Raw genomic sequence first — 14,843 nt, forward strand, 5'->3', positions numbered from 1 at the left:
TGCATTGGTTAGAATTTTTCTGGCTTCAAGCAGTGATGTCCTAGAACCAGCTCATATGGGCTTGGGAGCACACAGGGCTCTATCTGGAGCCAAATGTGCACATTTCTTCACAACTCTGCAGTCAGACTTCATATTGGTTGTTTGAAATTGGCCAAGGTGGGAGTACTTAGAGCATTTACATCAAGGAAATCAGAAAATACTACAAAGCAGGGGTCCCCTTTTTCCCTTCCCAGAGCTGGTTTACCAGCACACAACTGGCTTCAAGTAACAGAAGACATGACAACACAGGCTTAAACTCTAGGGCCATTTAGTGCTTACCTACAAGCAGGTCAGAGGTGGTAGCAGTCCAGGAATGGGTCAACAACTCAAGAATGTCATCAAGGATCAAGGCTCATTGTATTTTCATCTCAGTAAATATGCTCTTACATTTCATTGTTCAGAACTGGTCACATAGCCAACCTAGCTACAAGGGAGCTTGGGAGAGCCAGCAGCTGGCAATTGGAAATAGGATAGCTATGATTTGAACATTCATCTTCTGGAGTTGTACCTATTTTACTGATGCAAATGGATTTGGGTTTATTAGCAGTGGTGGGATAGGAAATGGATAAGCAACTAACAGTCTCTGCTGCTAGGATGTGTTTTTGCACACATGAATAAAAATTAAAAATTTTTTAAATGCTAATTTTTCTTAAAAAATCTTTATTTTATGCATCAAAATGTCCATAAAGAGGGGGTTTATGCCTATAACCCCAGGCTGAGGTGAGAGGATCGCATGAGCCCAGGAGTTTGAGATCAGCCTGGGTAACATAACAAGACCTCATCTCTATCAAAAAAAAAAAAAAAAAAAAAAAAGCTGGGCAAGGTGGTACAAAAAAAGTCCATAAAGAAATATCACACATTCTAAAAAGTTTTTCATATCTGGGGTAGAGAGGTAAGACTTGGGGGATACTCTTTATATATGTTATTTTTATTTATTTATTTTCAAAAAGACAATTTTAAGAGCAGTTTTAGGTTCATAGCAGAATTGAGAAGGTATAGAGATTTCCCACATAGCTCCTGCCATGACCCATGCACAGCCTCCCCCATTTTCAACATGCCCCAGAGTGGTGCATTTGTTTTAACCTGTGAACCCACATTGACACATCATAATCACTCAAAGTTCATAGTTTACGTTAGGGTTCACTCCTAGTGATGTACATTAGTGGGTTTTTTTTTTTTTTGGCATATCATTCATGGGTTTTGATAAATTTATAATTATGTGCAAGCACCATTATAGTAGCATACAGAATAGTTTCACTAGCCTAAAAATTCTTTATGTTCTGCCTATTCATCCCTCTCCCACACCAACCCTTGGCAACCACTGATCTTTCTGCTGCCGTCATTCACAGCTTGTTTTTTCCAGAATGTCATATACAGGCATATCTTGGAGATGATGTGGGTTTTGTTCCAGAACTCCATAATAAAGCAAATATTGCAATAAAATGAGTCACACAAATTTTCTAGTTTCCTAATGCATACATATAAAATTTATGTTTATGCTATATTGTGGTCTATTAGTGTGCAATAGCATTAAGTCTAAAAAATGTATATCCCTTGATTTAAAAATACCTTATTGCTAAAAAGTGCAAACAATCATCTGAGCCTTCAGCGAGTTGTAATCTTTTTTGCTAGTGGGGAGGTCTTGCCTCAACATTGATGGCTGCTGACTAATCAAGGTGATAGTTGCTAAAGGTTGGGATAGCTGTGGCAATTTCTTGAAATAAGACAACAATAAAGTTTGCCATATTGATTGAGTCTTCTTTTTATAGAAAAATTTCTCTGTAGCATGTAATGCTATTTGATAGCTTTTTACCCATAGTAGAACTTCTTTCAAAATTAGACTCGATCCTTTCAAACTCTGCCACTGCTTTATCAACTAAGTTTATGGAATATTCTAAATCCCTTGTTGTCATTTCAAGAATGTTTATAACGTTTTCACCAGGAGTAGATTTCATCTCAAGAAACCAATTTCTTTGCTCATCCATAAGAAGCAACTTCTCATCCATTCAAGTTTTATCATGAGAGTGCAGCAATTCAGTCACATCTTCAGGCTCCACTTCTAATTTTAGTTCTCTTGCTATTTCCACCACATCTGCATTGACTTCTTCCACTGAATTCTTAAACCTCTCAAAGTCATCCATGAGGTTTGGAATCAACTTCTTCAAAAATCCTGCTTTTTTTTTTGAGACAAGGTCTTCCTCTGTCACCCAGGTTAGTGTGCAGTGCTGTCATCACAGCTCACTACAAACTCAAACTCCTGGGCTTATGTGATCCTCCTGCCTCAGCCTCCCAATTAGCTGGAACTATAGGCAGAGCCACCATATCCACCTAATTTTTATATTGTATTTTTTTATAGATAGGGTCTTGCTCTTGCCTAGGCTGATCTCAAACTCCTGGCCTCAAGTGACCCTCCACCTTAGCCTCCCAAAGTGCTAGGATTACAGGCATGAGCCACTGCACCCAGCCCCAAACTCCTGTTAATGTTGACATTTTGACCTTTTCCCATGAATGATGAATGTTCTTACTGGCGTCTAGAATGGTGAATCCTTTCCAGAAAAATTTCAATTTACTTTGCCCAAATCCATCAGAGGAATCACTATACAGCTATAGCTTTACACAATGTATTTCTTAAATAATAAAGACTTGAAAGTCAAAATTACTCCTTTATCCACAGACTGTAGAATGGACATTAACAAGTATGAAAACAACATTAATCTTCTCATACATCTCCATCAGACCTCTCAGGTGATCAAGTGCATTGTCAATGAACCATAATATTTTGAAAGGAATCATTTTTTTCTAAGCAGATGGTCTTAACAGTGGGCTTAAAATATTCAACATTCTGTAAAGAGATGTGCTATCATCCTAGCTTTGTTGTTTCATTTATAAAGCACGGGCATAAAAGATTTAGCATAATTATTAAGGGCCCTAAGATTTTTGAATGATAAATGAACATTGGCCTCAACTTAAAGTTACCAGCTACATTAGCCCTTAACAAGACAGTCAGCCTGTACTTTGAAGCTTTGAAGCCAGGAATGGACTTCTCTTCTGTTAGGCATCTTCTTCTAATAGAAAGCTGTTTTATTTACATTGAAAACCTGTTGTTTAGTGTAGCCACTTTTTTTTTTTTTTTTTTTGAGACAGAGTCTCACTTTTTTGTCCAGGCTAGAGTGAATGCCGTGGCGTCAGCCTAGCTCACAGCAACCTCAAACTCCTAGGCTCGAGCGATCCTTCTGCCTCAGCCTCCCGAGTAGCTGGGACTACAGGCATGAGCCACCATGCCCGGCTAATTTTTTTTTATATATATATCAGTTGGCCAATTAATTTCTTTCTATTTATAGTAGAGACGGGGTCTCGCTCTTGCTCAGGCTGGTTTTGAACTCCTGACCTTGAGCAATCCGCCCGCCTCGGCCTCCCAAGAGCTAGGATTACAGGCGTGAGCCACCGCGCCCGGCCTAGTGTAGCCACTTTTATCAATTATCTCAGCTACATCTTCTGGACAACTTGCTGCTTCATCGTGCACTTTTATGTTATAGAGTAAACCTCATGAACCAACCTCTGCTAGCTTCCAACTTTTCCTCTGTAGCTTCCTCACCTTCCTCAGCCTTTAAAGAATTGAAAAGAATTAGGCTTTGGCTTAAGGGAATGTTGTGGCTGGTTTGATCTTCTATTCAGGCCACTAAAGCTTTCTCCACATCAGCAGTAAGGTTATTTTGCTTTCTTATTATTAGTGTGTTCACTGGAGTAGCACTTTTAATTTCCTTCAAGAACTTTTCCTTTGCATTCACGACTTGGCTAACTGGCACAAAAGGCCTACCTTTTGCCTATTTCGGCTTTTGACATGCCTTCCTCACTAAACTTAATGATTGATTGCTTTTGATCTAAAGTGAGAGAAGTTCAATTCTTCCTTTTACTTGAATGTTTAGAAGCCACTGTAGGTCATTAATTGGACTAATTGCAATATTGTTGTGTCACATGGAATGGGCAGGCCTGTGAGAGAGAGAGAGGCAGGGGAGCAGCAGGTTGTTGGAATAACCACAACACACACAATATTTATGGATTAAGTTTGCCATCTTATATGGGTGTTGTCCATGGTGCCCCGAAACAATTATGACAGTACCATGCGAATTTATGAGGAAGGTGAGGCACGATGGTGGATGAGAAAAACCGCCAGCCAGAGTGTCTCTGCAAGAAAGACAGATTTTGGATGAAAGTGAAAAAAACAAACAGGCAGGCAAACATAGATCGTATGAGGGTCAGAAGGAAGGGTGTCTGAAGACGCCATGAGAAGAAGTTGTGGAGCAGAACTGAAAGGGGAAAAGCATCGGCAGGGACTAAACCCCAAGAGGCTTGGGGACCAGGCTCTCCAAGCTCCTGAGCTGGTGGGGAGACCTGCTAACACCAGTCCAGAGATGGCTGCCACCAGTGAGGAGTGGCCCTCTGTAAGGGAAACTGCATTTGTATATAGGCAACAGAGTTCTTAGGCCAAACTAAGATGACTGCTGCCGTGTTTTTTCTGGCCCAGCCTCCCAGTTAGCTGGCCTTCCGGGGAGTGAGTCAGCACACTCATGTAACCAAGGTGTTATCTCCTGTGTGAGCCTATGTGATCGTGCTTTCCCATGCCATGTTGCCACTATTGTTCGGAGCCATATATAAGTACTTGTTCTCGGCCATGCTTTTCACCACTGCTGTATCCCCATGACAATAAAGAGCATGTCTCACTTGCCTGCTGCCACTCACCTTTTCTTCCAGTTTCCAAAGCCTGCGCCAGAGCACAAGCTAGCCACAGAGCATCCTCCTCACAGCCTCTTGCAGACAGCGCACCAGGCTCCCAGCTCCCTCAGGGCACCTCCTGCCTCACAGACCTGAGCTGATTGGCAGGCGCCATATTGCTTCATTCTCCCCTTCCCCACCCCTACCTGAGGCTACCAAGAGAGACAATTTAGCCACCAGCCAGAGGCATCCGCAGGGAACAGGACCTTTCCTTTTGGGGCCCTGTAGCAGACTGAGGGGTACTCGAACTGTGAGCTCCCTACCTGCCAGCCCTCTCAGGTGCTACTTGCCTGGTGACTCCAGCAATGTGGGGCAAATCTTGAGGCAGAGAGACATTGATCCAGCTTGGGGACCCCACAGGTGACTTGAGACGAGCACTCCTCTCCTTGGCAGGGTCAGGATTGATCTCTGGGACATGGGGGACAGATCCCATACCCCCAGGTCTCGACCACATTGCCCAGGGGCACAGAATCGATATTTGTGAACTAGTCTACAGAGGTGTATGTGCCTTCAGGGGCAGGTCAGAGTGGGTGCTAGCTGCAGTGTGCTCCAGGGGCAACCCTCCCACCACAGGAGGGCTATGCTCCCAGGTCACGCCATCATCCTGGGCAGGGAATCTCCCGGCACCATCAGTCAGAGGAGCTCCGCTGGCTTGAGATCCTGCCTGCTGGCAATCCCATGACTGGGAATCTACTCAAAGGAAAAAAAGACATTCTATAAAAAAGACAGCTGTGCTTGAATGCTTAGAGCAGCACAGTTCACAATTGCATGTGGAAACAACCCAAGTGCCCATCAATATATGAGTTTTATTAATAAAATGTGGTATATGTATACCATGGAGTTCCACTCAGGCAGAAAAAACAATGGTGATCTAGCACCTCTTATATTATCCTGGATAGAGCTGGAGCCCATTCTACTAAATGAAGTAGCACAAGAATGGAAAAACAAGCACCACATATACTCATCATCAAATTGGTATTAACTGATCAACACTTACATGCACATACAGTAGTAACATTCATCGGGTGTTGGGCAGGTGGAGGGGACGGGATGGTTATATTCACACCTAATGGGTACGGTGCACATCATCTGAGGAATGGACATTCTCGAAGTTCTGACTCTGGTGGGGCAAAGGCAATATATGTAACCTAAACATTTGTACCCCTGTAATATGCTGAAAGAAAAAAAAAAACAATAGTACCATCAAAGATCACCATAACAGATATAATGATAATGGAAAAGTTTGAAATATTCTTAGGATTACTAAAATGAGAGGCAGAAACACAAAGTGAACACGTGTTGGAAAAATGGTGCTGACAGACTTGCTGGATGTAGGGTTGCCACAAACCTTTAATTTGTAAAAAATGCAACATTTGCAAAGTGAAATAAAGCAAAGCGCAATAAAATGAGGTATGCCTGTACTTGTAATCATGTAGTATATAGCCTTTCTAGATTTTGTGTTTCACTTAACATTATAGTAAGCACTTAAGTTTCCTCCGTATCTTTTCCTGACTTGATGGCTCACATTTTTTTTTAATGCTGAATAATATTCCATTGTCTATGGAATTCACTGTCTACCACAGTTTATCTGTTCACCTAATAAAAGACATCTTAGTTACTGCCAAGTTTTGTCCATCATGAATAAAGGTGCTATAAACACCCATGTGCAGGTTTTTGTGTAAACATAAATTTTCAACTTCTTTAGGTAAATACCAAGGATCATGATTTCTGGATCATATGTTTAGTTTTGTAAGATATTGCCAAACCGTTTTCCAAAGTGGCTATACCTTTTTGCATTCCCATCAGCACCCAACGAGAGTTCCTGCTATTCCTTATCTTCCCCAGCATTTGGTGTTGTCAGTGTTCTGAATTTTGGCCATTCTAATAGGTGTGTAGGTTTTAGAGGTGTGAGATAGATGTACCTCATTGTTGTTTTAATTTGCATTTCCCTGATGACATATGATGTGGAGCACTTTTTCATATGCTTTGTGCCATCTATTAATACATATCTTCTTTGGTGATGTATCTGTTAAGGTCTTTGATCTATTTTTTAAAAATTGGGTTGTTTGTTTCCTTATAGTTTGTATATTTGGGGACTTTAGGAAGACTTTTACTCTCCTGTAATTGCCCCAGTTTTTCATGTGACCATGTATTGTCAGAACAAATGATAAAGATATTTGAATTTTTGAAAATATTAGAATAAATGTTGTCTGAATCCATTTTGTGCTGAGAGTGGGTAATTTATAATGAACAAACTTATTGTCTCATACTTCTAGAGGTTGAGAAGGCCAAGATTGAGAGACTACATCTGGCAAGGACTTTCTTGCTGCATAATCCAATGGTAGAAGGGTAAAGACAGGGTGAGAGAGAGGGGAGGGGGCTGAACTTGTCTGTTTTGTAAAGAGCCTGCTCCCATGATAACAAACCCACTCCTGAGGCCAGGAGTGGTGGCTCATGCCTGTAATCCTAGCACTCTGGGAGGCCGAGACGGGCGGATTGCTTGAGGTCAGGAGTTCAAAACCAGCCTGAGCGAGACCCTGTCTCTACTAAAACTAGAAAGAAATTAATTGACCAACTAAAAATACATATACAAAAAATTAACTGGGCATGGTGATGCATGCCTGTAGTCCCAGCTCCTTGGGAGGCTGAGGCAGAAGGATTGCTTGAGCCCAGGAGTTTGAGTTTGCTGTGAGCTAGGCTGATGCCACGGTACTCACTCTAGCCTGGGCAACAAAGTGAGACTCTGTCTCAAAAACAAAACAAAACAAAACCAACCCATTCCTGAGATAGCAATATTAATCCATTCATGAGGCAGAGCCCTTATGTCTTAATTTCTTCAATTTAGGCCCCACTTACCAACACTGTTACATTGGCAATTAAGTTTCCAACATAAGCTTTTTGGGGGACACATTACATTTGAACTATAGAAAATGTGAAACCACTTAGCATAGTGCTTGGCACATATATTTAATAATGTTATCTGTATTTATAGTTTTTATATTAACCTATACATCTTAAAACTTTTTTTTCCCCAGCTAATTTTTTTTTCTTATTTTTTAGTAGAGACGGGGTCTCACTCTTGCTCAGGCTGGTCTCGAACTCCTGACCTCAGTGATCCTACTGCCTCGGCCTCTCAGAGTGCTAGGATTACAGGCATGAGCCACCGAGCATGGCCTATCTTAAAACTTTTTTTAATTTTTTTTATTTTTATTTTTTTGAGACAGAGTCTCACTTTGTTGCCCAGGCTAGAGTGAGTGCTGTGGCGTCAGCCCAGCTCACAGCAACCTCAATCTCTTGGACTCAAGCAATCCTCCTGCCTCAGCCTCCTGAGTAGCTGGGACTACAGGCATGTGCCACCATGCCCAGCTAATTTTTTTTCTCTATATATTAGTTGGCCAATTAATTTCTTTCTATTTATAGTAGAGTCGGGGGTCTCGCTCTTGCTCAGGCTGGTTTCAAACTCCTGACCTCAAGCAATCCGCCCGCCTTAGCCTCCCAAAGTGCTAGGATTACAGACGTGAGCCACCGCGCTCGGCCTCTTAAAACTTTTAATGTAAGTCCATGCCTATCTCTTATTACACTTATTACCAAATATTTTGTTTTCTATTTCTAGTGTAAGAATGAGAGGGAAGATTTATTGTGAGGTATGAGAAAGCAAGGCTAGAAAGGCAGGTGGGGAGAAGACTAGGGGCCCTTGATTGACAGGGAAAAAGTGGGTTTTATTCAGTAAGCAATTTAGCACTAAAAGAATTAAGACAGTAACATAATCAGAGTTATGCTTTAGAAAGATCATTTCTGTTGTAGCATACAAGAGGAAAAAATACCAGAGTCACTGAGAGCAACAATTATGGAAAGGCCTTTCAGTTCTAAGAATTGACACCAAAGCAGCATGATGATTAAGCATCTGGTGTTTGAACTTTCTAGGGGAGGTTATGGAAGGGCCAAAAGGATGGGGCTCATCTGGTACTTAAAGAACCCTGAGGCTACACACATACAATCAGTTTATTATACTCCCCTAGTGTCATAAAGATATACATGCACCCCTAGGGCTGTTTTTGATTTTTTATATTTTTTGATCCTTTCCTCTTGTATTTGCCAGTTTAAAAATGCCCTAGATGTTAATTGTCAACTTCTAAAAATGTTGAGAATTTACACAGAAGGGGAAGGTGAGTGACTTCCATCAGGCCACAAGGAAGGTCTGATTCCAAGTGTCTGGACAGGAAGCAGTAAGGAAATATTATCAGTGAAGCTGCTTCATAGTAGGCATAGAAAGAAGACAGGAGGCTTATAGAAAAAGTAAAAATCTTGGATTGATTCGTTGAGAATTCCTTGGATTGAGAGCTTGAAAGAGAGAGAAAGAAAGAAAGATTGTTAGAGTTTTTCTTGCCTGGGTGTCTAGAAGGTTAGAAGTTTTATAAACAAGTAGAGGAGTAGTTAGGGGAGCTCCCCTGAGAAGCTGAGAAAGATCGTAAAGTTTTAGACATATGGAATTTAGTATTGCCTGACATTAAAGTGACACTGTTGAAAAACGAGTTAAAAATTCAAAAGTAGAGCTCAGGAGAGGTCAGAGGGGGACATAAAAAATTGAATATTAGGGACATAGCGTTTATACTTGCAGGAATGGATGACATCACCGAGGAAGCTTATCTGGTATAAACAATGTGAAGATTGAGAACAGAAACTGAGAAAATATCAGTTGAGGAGCAAAAGGGGGATAGTGGTTCTCTGAGCAGCAGCAAAAAGGTCAGAGAGTTGGAGAAACTGTGGAGTGTAGAAGCTCAACTATGCTGGAGAGAAATCTAAGAAGGATCAACGTGTCAGCAAAGTCAAGGGGTCTGGGATTTGGCAATGAAGTCACTACTGACTTTGAAAGCTGTTTTGGTAGAGCAGTGGGCATGGATCTAATTATGTCTCGAAAGAATTGGTAGAAAGAAGAGAGAGGAATGAAGTGATGTTGAGACCAAAAGGGAGATGAGTTGGAGAGCATCTCTATATATAGCTTTTCTTAAGTAGTAGTATAGCATGTTAGGCTAATAAAAGACAACAAAGAATTGACTTTGTAACTACCAGAAAAACATGGAAAATCTCCAAGTATTTTGAAATGGTTTGATTTATTGTGCAATTATTATAATTTTTCTGCTTAAACTCCTTCATTAGCTTTGGTGCTTGATAAACTCCTAAGCATGACCTAGCTCCTCTGTGATCTGGTTTCTGCATATTTCTCTGGCCTCACCGCTCTTATTCTTTCCTCCACACATAGCTTCTTCACTCTTGTTTTTTTAATGCCTCTTGCTGTTTCTTGTGTTGGTGGTTTGCAGCTTCCATGTCTTCTTTCCACTTCCGTGTTAGCTTGGTAAATCTATTTTCTCAGGGTAAACTCAAAATTCTTCTCTAAGAATCCTTTTTGGGTGCTCAGGGTTGATATTAACATTTCCCTTCTCTGATCCCTACTGTGCTTGTATTTATACTTTGTATTTCTATTACCTAGCTCCATGTTGGTTACATAGACTGTACTCTATAAATGCTGAATGAACAAATAAATGAAGATCACAAGTCTTCACATTGCACCCATTTTTCATTTAAATAAATGTACAATATCATACACATGGCCTTCATTCTTGCCATACAATATTCACTTTTGTGATTTTGTGAAAACATAAATAAGAAAATTTAAAACTATTATTTAAAGCTTTTAAAATAAAAAAGCTCCAATCTCAATAGTCTGTTGTAATTTTCCATTTCATTTCTAAATGTTAGAGTGGGCTATTTTTTCTTTTTCTTAAGCTCTTCTTTTGGAGCAATTATCCTCTTTCTGGCTATAGTATAAAGAAGCAGGGGCGGGCCTCCTTTTTTAATCTAAATGACTAAACTCAAACCAATTAAGGTTTCAGCGCTACAAGAATCGAGGAGGTTTTAATCTCAATTTACATTTGCATTTATGACCGTTGGCTCTCTCGAGGGAGAGAAGGGGAAAGACGGCCCCTACACCTGGTTTCAGGTTGATTACAATCAACACGGGACGAGTTTAGCATAAAAGGCTCATTTTTGTATTAAACACCTTTTTGCAGGGAGGAGGTGGTGGTGGTGAAAATAAAATCCTTAATCAAAATCCCGCCAATCTGCTTTGTTCTTTGGGGAATAGGCTTTCAAAAGCCAAGGAACAAAAGAGGATTTGGTTTTCCTATCTCCCCGAAGCGGCAGCAGATTGCGAAGCAGCTACCGTAAGAAACCAAAGTATAAATTATCAACAAGAAGGCGTGTGTGTGTGTGTGTGTGTGAGAGAGAGAGAGAGAGAGAGACAGAAGCAAGAACGGAGAGATGGAACACACACGCTAAGGCTGCAAGGCCTTTTTAGAGATGTACCTCGTTATGTAATAATTACGATGAAAGGCGCTGCAGCAGCATCAGTGCACTGACCCGCATTCTTCTGACCCTGTTTACCACCCCAAGCTGAGATACAATGGGGATGGGAGGAGGGGTAAGAAGCCTGTGCCAGACAGAGGGAAACCAGAACCCGAGCCCAGGGAATTTCCTTCCAAGCCCTGGCGCCAGGCAACGCTCTCCGAGGGGCTGCTCTGGCCCTAAGGACCAGCAAGGGAGCTAGTTTAAAAATGCAGCATCTGGGATCCTATCTCTTAGATTTTTATTTAGTAGGCAGGGAAAAGGGGCTAGAAACAAGCTGGAAATCTGCATTTCCACTCGGCTCTGGCAATTCTGAGACAGTGACTTGCGGACCCTACTCTGAGAAAACCCCAGCGGAGTGTGGACCAGGCGCACTCTCGCGCGGGGAGGGAGAGCGCCTGTCGCGGGAATGCGCGCGGGGGCGAGCGCGCCGCTCCCCAGCAACGGCGCATGCGCTTGCTTGCCACCCGGCGAAGGCGCGCAGCGTGGCGCGCGGGCTCTTCCAATCCGAGCTGGCGTTCTCCGAGTACGTATCCTGGAGCAGCGGGCTGAGGGCTGCTGGAGGCAGGAGGAAAGGGGCGGGCCGGGGTGGGGTTGGGGAGGCCAGCGAAAGTCTGGGCAGGTCTGAGGGGAAAGCCGTCTTTTCTCCTCCGGAAGTGGCAGTTGTAAACTTCACCTCCCGGGGGCTGGGCCCCTCCAGTCCCCTTTTGCTATTGTCCTCCCCACCCTCCAGGTCCTAGAATCTGTCGAGTTCCCACAGTTTTTGTTCTTACTCCCGCGGGCTGTCTGGGCCTCCTCCTACCCCTGAGAGTTGAAGCTGCCTCTGGGGTCTTGGGTGTGCGGTCTGGACCACGCGAGACCCCTGAGGTAACCGCAGGGTGTGGGGCCTTCGAGGCGAACGGCTTGGGGGGAGGTGTTGAGAGGGTCTTGGGGGGCTGAGTTAGTTTGGGGCTCTTCTGGGGCTGTCCATGTCGCCTGTGGGGCACGCCTCTAGGGTCTCTTCACCCACCTGGAGGAAGATCTCGGTGGAGCATCCTAGCCAGAGATCTGCTGCCCCGGTGCCGGAGGACTGGGTAGGGGACCAGAGGGCAGGACCCAGAGGCTCTGGACTTGGAGCTTAGGTTTACCGCTGTGAACTGCGGGGGTTTTTTGTACCTCCGAGAGTCATTCAGCCTCTCCAGGACTAGGACAGGGACCACGTCTTTCTGGTCTCTTGCCTTCCTTTTAAAAATGTCACCCGCACACTAGACCCTATACAAATGTTTGATAAATGAATGAATGAGTTGTGCTTGACTGTCACCTGCAGCTTCTGCTTACCCTCTAGGACTCTGAAAGACTTAGAAAAGGCAGCTGTGAGTTGCAGAAGTAGAGTCAACTTTTGAATGTTTTTTTAAATTCTCTTATTTATTCTAGACAAATACATATTTATTCATTTTATGTCCAACACTTGAGTACTTTACAAATCGATGTTTTATAGCTCTCATAATCTTGGAGAAAAGAACCTACCATTTTGTCACTTGTTTGTTATTTAACAGTTATTGCCTAGTAGCAACAAAACAATGATAGAGAAGGAAATAAACATGGCTTTTCATAAAATGCGGAGGAAACAACGGTTCTGCAACCTGCTATGAGGAAAAACGGAGTAGTTTGAGTCTGGAACTTTCCGTGTTAGTCCAGGCTCAGCCCTTTATTAGCTGTGTTACCTCAAGCAAACCATTTGGTTCCTTGGCTCAAGGGATCCTGTGCCTCAAGCGTAGGGTTCCTTATTTATCACATAAGGAGGATGGGCTTAGTCTCTAAAGTCCTAGTTAGTTCTAAATTTTTTAAATCATTTCAGGCCCTTTGCCTTGGTGTTGCTGTGATGAGAGAACCAACTGTCTCCTTTAAAGGTCAAATATATATCTCTGCTGATACACACTCCCAATCCAGGTGTGGTTACTGATGAAGAGAACACTACATAGTGAAAGAGGATGGATATAGGAGTCAGCCAGATGTGGGTTTGAATTCTAATTCTCTTAATATCTTTACACAAATTACTCAACCCCTCCAAGCTTCAGTTTTCTCATCTGTGTAACATGCACAATAATCTCATAGAATTATTGGGAGGATTAAATGAGATCAGTATGCTTAGCTCTGTATCAGGCACGAAGTGCTCAGTAATAGTAGTTTCAGTCTTTTCATCTCCCTGCCCCTCCCTTTTCCTATGATCTGTGCCAGCAAATTGAGAGATGAGTACATTCTGCATGAACAGAAGGATTCAGATGTGAGGTAGGGAAATTTTGCATCAGCAGTGGCTCTAAAATCTAAAGTAGAATCACCTTTTTGGCTGGTGCTCCCTGTCAGTATGTAAGATCATTGCTTCCTTGGCCTCAATTACCCTTTTATCTATTTACTTAAAAAATTCTTATTGAATAATGATATACATAACATCCTGTCATCTATTTTAGTAGGAATGGTGAGAATAGTCCAACTCCACTACCAAGAGAAGATTAATCTATTAATAAATTAACATAAAAAGCTAATTTAGACCTTGCCTTTATCCATCACTGCTACAGGATGGCCTGGTTTTGGCCCAAGCCTGTAAAAGTGCCATCTGGATTGAGAATCCACTGCAGGTCTGAGCCATCTTTTGTCAAGAAGACCCCAACTTGTTAGTTTGGATGTGGAGAAGAATGATCTATGTTTGAGAAATCTGCAGCAGGGAGCAGAAGTGTTTTCCTGACTGATGAGGTCTCACATGCTCCCTGCCTGTGATGAGCCATGTCTTGAAGGCCAGTAGCAAGGCACACAGCAAATCTCTGGAGTCAGCTGACTTGGGTGTGAATCCTGACTGCCACTTACTAGAGATGTGACTTTGGGCAGGTGACTGAATATCTTTAAGCCCCAGTTTCCTCAGGTATAAAGAAGATACATTAACAGTATCTTCCACTTGGGGTTGTTATAGAGTGAAGTGAGATAATCTATAGAAAGATTTTAGCACAATGCGTGGAGAAGGGAGTTCTGTCACAGTTGGAATGATGACTGCAGTGAGTGACTTTAATATATCAGACAATTTGTTCATAAGTAATGATTAATTGAATATTTTCAAATGGAAAATCATATTTAAAGAGTTACACAGCTATTGAAGAAGAGAAGAAGGTTGATGTTGGTTGCATGTAATAAGGAATTTTCAATTATGGTTTGGGCAAATTATTGTTTATTTTAACTTTGTGGGGTTTCATGGGGAAATTTCAAGTAAAATTAGGAACAAACATTTGGGGACACTGTAATTCTTTACCTTAGTTTCCTATTCCATTGACATTTTTATTACTGTAGTATAACTCCCTGCTTAACTGTCCTTATCACTCTTTGCCTTTTCACTCTGGTGGAAGAAGAGGGAGGAGATTTTACTATACCTTTTTCTGCTGTGTTCAGTAGCATGGAAATCCCATCTGATTGGGGGTCAGTGGCTGATTAAATTCAGCCAATGACCATCCCATTATAGATTAAATTCAGCCACTGACTTTGGTCTTTTGTTGATTTAGTCCTCCTAAAGCACACAGAGATAGGTTCTTGTTCCTTAATGTCATCAGGAGCTGATATCAACAAGGGAGAGGAAGAAAATTAAAAAAAAAAAAAAGAGAGAGACT

The 14,843-nt window shown here is 42.1% G+C and overlaps 1 protein-coding gene across 4 annotated transcripts in view; it reads left to right on the forward strand.

The window, feature by feature from the left end:
* The first annotated feature begins 11,649 nt into the window (after positions 1-11,649).
* Positions 11,650-14,843, forward strand: part of CCDC171 (coiled-coil domain containing 171) — a 319,711-nt gene continuing 316,517 nt past the window's right edge. For 2 of the 4 annotated variants that reach the window (XM_076008755.1, XM_076008757.1), the window contains exon 1: positions 11,650-11,740. The gene's annotated coding sequence lies outside the window, so the exon portion shown is untranslated. Of the gene's footprint in view, positions 11,741-11,774; positions 12,082-13,051; positions 13,208-14,843 lie in introns of those variants that run through there. The other 2 variants (XM_020289349.2, XM_076008756.1) reach the window with 2 other exon arrangements.

This window comes from Microcebus murinus, chromosome 12 (assembly GCF_040939455.1).
Source record: "Microcebus murinus isolate Inina chromosome 12, M.murinus_Inina_mat1.0, whole genome shotgun sequence".
Lineage (NCBI taxonomy): Eukaryota > Metazoa > Chordata > Mammalia > Primates > Cheirogaleidae > Microcebus > Microcebus murinus.